Source organism: Mus pahari, chromosome 4 (assembly GCF_900095145.1).
Source record: "Mus pahari chromosome 4, PAHARI_EIJ_v1.1, whole genome shotgun sequence".
Taxonomy (NCBI): Eukaryota; Metazoa; Chordata; class Mammalia; order Rodentia; family Muridae; genus Mus; species Mus pahari.
Window position 1 is genome coordinate 85,006,600 of NC_034593.1, and position 6,996 is coordinate 85,013,595.

General features: G+C 43.5%; 1 pseudogene; it reads left to right on the forward strand.

The window, feature by feature from the left end:
- The first annotated feature begins 357 nt into the window (after positions 1 to 357).
- LOC115063844 overlaps positions 358 to 6,996 on the forward strand; it is a 10,027-nt pseudogene continuing 3,388 nt past the window's right edge.

Sequence of the window (6,996 nt, forward strand, 5' to 3'; positions counted from 1 at the left end):
GCGTGCGCCACCATGCCTGGCAATATTTATTTATTTTATGTATATGAGTACACTGTTGATTTCTTTAGACACACCAGAAGAGGGCATCGGATCCTATTAAAAGTGGTTGCGAGCCACCATGTGGTTGCTGGGAATTGAACTCAGAACCTCTGGAAGGGCAGTCAGTGCTCTTAACCTCTGAGCCATCTCTCCAGCCCCCTGTTTATTGTTTTCGTTTTTGTTTTTGTTTTTGTTTTTGTTTTTTTAAGACTGGGTTTTGTGTAGCCCAGACTGGTCTTAAGCTCACTATGTAGCTGAAGATGTCCTTGAAATCCCAGTCCTCCTGCCTCTGTTTCTCAGGTGCTGGGATGGACAGACATGTACCACCAAGCCCGGTGTGGATGGCACCACTCTCTTGGAGTAGAATTAACACTGGTAAGGAACCCCAAGGAGCCCTGCAAACTGAGGAGGTGACCTCCCATGCTGAGAGCAAGTCAAATACCTAGTGACTGGGGAAAGAAAGACTAAATACTCCATGGAAGTAGGCAGACCAGAGTTGACCTTAAGATGCCAGAAGCCCTACCAAAGAATGCTCCACAGAATCGCAGTGGTGATTATTAGCGCCCCAGGAATGCGCTGGGAAGAGAAGGAGCAACGGCACCTAGAAGTTTATGGTAGCCTCTATCTGCAAGCTAGAGCAAAGAGGGGGCTGCACAGTCTCTAGCTGGTCCTTTTATAGCGGCAGAGACGGTCTGGTGAGGTAGGACCAGCACCCAGGCGGTGGGGGTCGCAATTACTGTAGTGATCAGTAAGACAGAACAGCAGCCAAAGTCTGACACTATGAATGGGAATAAGTGGTTAATAGAACCGTCTCTTACAGCAAAACAGATGAGGAGCTAAACAAGGATATCGCTGAAAATGTAAAGGGCTTGCCACACAAACTTGGGGACCTTAGTTTGAACCCTTGGCTCCCAGAAAAGAGAAACAAGACTGGACACAATGGTGGATTGGTGGTATAGAGATGAACCCAGCTGCCTTCCAAAATCTCAGGCACAGCAGCAGATACCTATTATCCCAGCAGTTGGGGAGCTGGGACAAGGACCATCCCCGAGGCTTGCTGGTCAGTCAGCCTCAATTAATTGGTAAGCCCTAGATTCAGTGACAGATGGTGTCTAAAATATAAGGTGGAGAATAATTGAGAAAGGTGACCTCTGACCTCCATACACTTGCATGTGCTCCCCCAAGCACACACATTAAAAAGCAAAGCAAACAAAGATGGGTGGGCAGAAAGCTGAGGAGAGATCCTGAATTTTTGTTTGCTTAGTTTTCTAACTCATACTCAGGTTAGCTTCCTGACCTGAGTCACTTTTCAGAACTCAAACTCACTGACTGGTGGACTGTTGGTGAAGACTGGCAACACCCTAATGTATGATCTCCATCCTTCTAAACTAGAGCTTGTGATGTTTCCTCTGTAAAATACACAGAAGAGGAGACACAGGCATTTGGAGGGTTGTAGGACATCTGAAGTGTCACTGATACCTAGAACCTCCCTGGGCATGGTAACAAACAGCACCCTAGCCAAAGACCAGCTGCCAGTGAGGCTACCCAACTTAGAACAACCTGCTAGGACATCTCGTGAATGGCATCATTCTAATGAGTTAGGCTGAGCAAAAGGAGCTGGTGTTGTAAAATATATGACCTCCTGGACACGGAAGTAAGCGGGGCCTGCAATATCAGTCACATTTTTTTAAGAATCCAATACTTATGGGCACATCTGTTTCCATGTAAAGGTGCCATTGCCACCAGGTGTTGTGGTACATGCCTGTAATCCCAGAGACAGAGGCAGGAGGATCTGTGCAATTTCCAGGTCTTCCACAGCTACATAGGAAGACACTGACTCAAACAAACAAAACACAAGCTGCTGCACCTCCGATCCTCTGTCAGAAAAAAAGGAATTCACAATACCTGGTAGGGACCTTTAGGTTCTGAAGGTAGCCCTTTTCCTCACCAGAAACACTGCTCTGGTCCATGGACCTAGTCACTTAAAAGACTGACACTCTGGGACCTGTGAAACAGATCTGTGGGTTACTTGCCTCTCAAGCTTGGCAGACTCAGTTCACTTCCTAGAACCCACACAAAGGGAGATGGAGAGAACCCTGCATGCAGCTGTCCTCTGACTTCCCAGAAGACTTTGTACTTCCTGGTTCTGCAGAGTTAAAAATCACAGTCCCCAAAGGCTCAAATTCTTTCTAGCAAGTGGCACTCGTTGAAAGACACTCTATGGCTGCCACTTGGGTGCCTTGAACTCTGTGTAGATAGGGATTACCAGGCAAGAAGAAACACAGCCATGTTGTCGAGGGTAAAAAGCCTCTTATCAGAAAAGAAAAAGAAAAGAGAAGAAAAGAAAAGAAAAGAAAAGAAGAAAAGAAAAGAAAAAAGAAAGAAAAAAAGAAAAAAAGCAAGGTTGCTATTACATAAAGAAAGGAACGTGTAGCGACACAATTAGGCACCTCTTAGTACTCTTTGTTTGTTTGGTTGGTTGGTTTTTGGTTTTTTTTTGAGGCTCTTAGTACTCTTATGCCTGAGTATGACCGGGAATGGCAACCTAAGCGGCACACCCAGGGCACCTTAGACCCTCAGGAATTAGTTCTGACCCTGGCATCTGATACACTGTGGAGGTAAAACCTGGATTAAGGACACTTTAGAGAAGTTATTGAGGAAGCTGGGCATGGTGGCAAATGTCTGTAAGCCCAGCATTTAGGAGAGTGAGGCAGGGGGATTGCTAAAAGTTTGAGGTCAGGCAATGAGACCCAGTCATTGCTCCCCAACTTCCCACCACCCTCCAAAAAAAGAAGAAGAGGAAAGAGTACCCAACAATCTAATAACTTTCTTCATCTCTCATTTATATTTTCTCACAAGAGAAAGCCAGGAAACCCTTATCAAATATGAGTGGAGAACTGAACCCCCATGACACAAAGTGGACTGGAGTAGCCATAGTTATGGCTGGATTGGATTGCCATTAAGAAAGAGCATAACCGGGGGCTGGAGAGATGGCTCAGTGGTTAAAGAGCACTGACTGCTCTACCGAAGGTCCTGAGTTCAAATCCCAGCAACTACATGATAGCTCACAATAGTCTGTAATGAGACCTGATGCCCTCTTCTGGGGTGTCTAAAGATAGCTACAGTGTATTTACATATAAAAACATAAATAAATCTAGAAAAAGAAAAAGAAAAGAAAAGAAAGAAAGAAAGAAGGAAGGAAGGAAGGAAGGAAGGAAGGAAGGAAAGAAAGAAAGAAAGAAAGAAAGAAAGAAAGAAAGAAAGAAAGAAAGAAAGAAAGAAAGAAAGAAAGAAAGAACATAACTTTGGGATCAGAAAGATGTCTCAGCAAAGTAAAACTTGACACCTTGAGATCAATCCTCAGGACCCACATGGTAGAAGGAAAGAATATACTCCTGCAAGTTGTCCTCTGACCTCCACACACATACATGGCATGTGCATTCTTGAATTCACACACACACTAAATAAATGTAAAAATACATATAATAAGAGAAAGAGATGTGCCAGGAGATGGTGGCGTGCACCTTTAAGCCCAACAGAGGCAGAGGCAGGCAGATCTCTATCAGTTTGAGGCCAGCCTGTTCTATAGAGAGAGTTCCAAGACAGCCAGGGCTACACAGAGAACCTCTGTTTTGAAAAACTAGTGGTGGGGGAGGTATTTTGGGTTTGGGTGTGGTAGAGCACACTTGTAATTCCAGCGTCAGTGTTTGCTGCAGGAGGACTGTGAAGCCATCATTCCCTCCACACCACCCCCACACACCACCCCACACACACCAAGGAGGTCAGTACTCTGTCTGGAATGTCCTTATCTCGCTTCTTCCAAAGCAACTCTGTCCAAATTTACTATCTTGTTCAAGTCAAGACTGCATTCTTCCCACCCACGCCTCAAACTGATAGACATGGTGTGCACACCCAGGCCTGGCCACTTCTGAAGACCATAGACATGGTGTGCACACCCAGGCCTGGCTACTTCTGAAGACCGTGAGACTACCCTGGCGACTTTGCCCGGTTTCCATGGGGTTGACTGAGACTTGGTCAGATCTTCAAAATGATTCTCTGCCTGGGCCGGCTGCTTTTGCTCTTAGCTAACATTCCATGACCCCTAGCAAACCTCTTGCTGTGTTCCAGTGTCCCAGTGAAAAAAATAATGAAATTTCAAAGAGAGAGAAAACAAGAAAATGTCATACATATATATATATATATATATATATATATATATATATATATATATATATATGTAGTTTGGGTTGTGTTCTGCTTTGGAACAGGGTTTGTCCTGGAACTTACTTTGTAGACAAGGCTAGGCTCGAACTCAGAATTCTCCCTGCCTTTGCTGGGATTAAAGGTGTCTACCATCACACCAGACAAAAACTACAACTATGTATATGTGTGTACGCACAATGCAATTATGAGTATGTGTGTGTGTACACATAATTTAGGAGTGGGATATAGTTTAGTGGTAGGGCTCTGTTCACATGTGCAGTTCCTGTCCTTATTGTTCGGAGGGCTAGAGAGATGGCTCAGTGATTAAGAGCACTGACTGAGCTGGGCAGTGGTGGCACACGCCTTTAATCCCAACACTTTTAAGGCAGAGGCAGGCGGATTTCTGAGTTTGAGGCCAGCCTGGTCTACAGAGTGAGTTCCGGACAGCCAGAGCTATATAGAGAAACCCTGTCTCTAAAAACCAAAAATAAAATAAAACAGCAACAATGTACTATATACATAAAATAAATAATTAAATAAATCTTTAAAAAATAAAAATAAGACAGGCATAATAAAGGAACCTGGTAGCGTGAACGGATCATGAATCAGCATAAATCAACTTTTTACCTGTCCTTATTGTTGGGAGGGCTGGAGAGATGGCTCAGTGGTTAAGAGCACTTCCCAAGTACTTGTGCTTGGATCCCAGCACCACCCCATGATTGCCTATAACTGCTTGTAAGTCCATTTCCAGGAAATTTTATGCCCTCTTCTGGCCTCTATAGATACATGTGATGCACAAACATAGATACAGGCAAAACATCTATACACATATAAAACAAGAAAATTAGGAGCTAGGGAGATGGCTCAGCAGTTTAGAGTACTGGTTGCTCTTCCAGAGGACCTGGGTTCAATTCCAAGAACCTACATGGCAACTCACACCTGTTAGTAACTCCAGTTCTGACATGCTGACACATACACACATGCAGGCAAAACACCGATGCACATAAAATAAAAATAAACTGTGTGCGTGTGTGTGTGTGTGTGTGTGTGTGTGTGTGTGTGTGTGTGCCTGTGTGTTTGTGTGTGTGTGAAAATTAAAGAAACTTGACAGGGAATGTATCTAGGAGAGTTTTTAAAAACATATTACAGAATAAAAACAATGATATTATTTCTAAATCTACCTTCTACCCTTTTTGTTTGTTTCATTGTTATTGTTTTGAGACAACAAAAGGCTAGCCTTGAACTTGTGATTCTCCTGCTGGTGCCTCCCCAAGTCCCTGAGCCAATGAGAACATGCCTTTAATCCCAGTACTTGGGAAGCAGAAGCAAGTGGATCTCTGTGAGTTCGTGGATGGTCTACAGAGTGAGTTCCAGGACAACCAGGATCACATAGAGAAGCTCTATCTCAAAAAAAAAAAAAAAAAAAAATTAAGTAAGTAAATAAATTATGGCAGCAGCACACACCTTTAATCCCAGCATTTGGGAAACAGAGGCAGGCAAATCTCTGAGTTTGAGGCCAGCCTGGTCTACAGAGTGAGTTCCAGGACAGGCAAGGCTACACAGAGAATCAACCCTGTCTCAGAAAATCAAAAACAGAAGTTAAATGAAAAATCTTTAAAATATTGACGGAGGTTCACGATACAATGAAGTTTGTCAAGAAACACATGTTTATGAGGTACCTGCTGCTTGCTGGGGATTGTGTGTACATAAATTTCCTTCAGTTACTACAACAAATCATCACAATTTTAGTTGCTTTAAAATCCCACAAATTTATTATCTCACATTTCTGGCCAAAAATCCTAGCTTCCCACTTTCAGCAGGGCTCTGTGCAGTCTGAAGGTTCTGGGGAGAACTGGCTTCTTTGTCTCTCCACATTCCTTGGCTCCTGGCCCTTTTAAACATCTTTAAAGCCAGCAAGGTAGCATTGTTAAATTAAGGAGGAGGTCATTAGCCTCAGGCAGTCTCCATATTTCGAGTTCCTATGCAGTAACAAGCTGTAACCTAAGTTAGCATGTAAGCAAACTGAGTCCTAATTTAGGAGAACGCGGGAGCTGAGTCTCAGTTAATCACAGGCTACCAACTTGTCACACCATACCCAAATAAGGCAGGCACCTGCCTCTGGCCAATCAAGCTATTTGTCTAGTTTGCTTCTGTGTGCAGTCTATAAAAGCCTGAATGTCTTCTAGTCCTGAGTGCTTCCTCATTCACAAATTGGTCTTTAATGGGCTGATATATTCAGAAGCATCCTTAAATTTGACCAAGCCTTCTCTGAGTATGAAGTTCTTTTCTCCTTCCAGAATAATCTCCTATCTCAAAATCTCTTTCTAAACAAACAAACAAACAAACAAACAAAAAACCTCTTTCTATTTTTTTTTTTCTAGATAGGGTTTCAAATGTAGCCTGGGGTTGCCATGAACCCACCACATTTCCCAAGTGCTGGAATTACAGGCATGGGCTATCAAACCTAAGTTCAAAATCCTTAACCCAGTCACACCTTGACAATCCCTTTTTTCTTGTAAGGTAACACATGAAGAGCCTCCTGGGTTTAGGCTGGTGACAGCTTTTGGAGGAAAATATTTTACATCATTGTTGTGATACAGAAGGTATCAGATCCTGGTTGTGTGGTGGTACAACCTGTAATCACAACACTTGAGAGGCTCGGGCGGGACAATTATGACAAGTCCAATGCTAGCTTCTTTCTGTCCCAAGAACAACTTTGCTCTCCTCCTCCTCCTCCTCCTCCTCCTCCTCCTC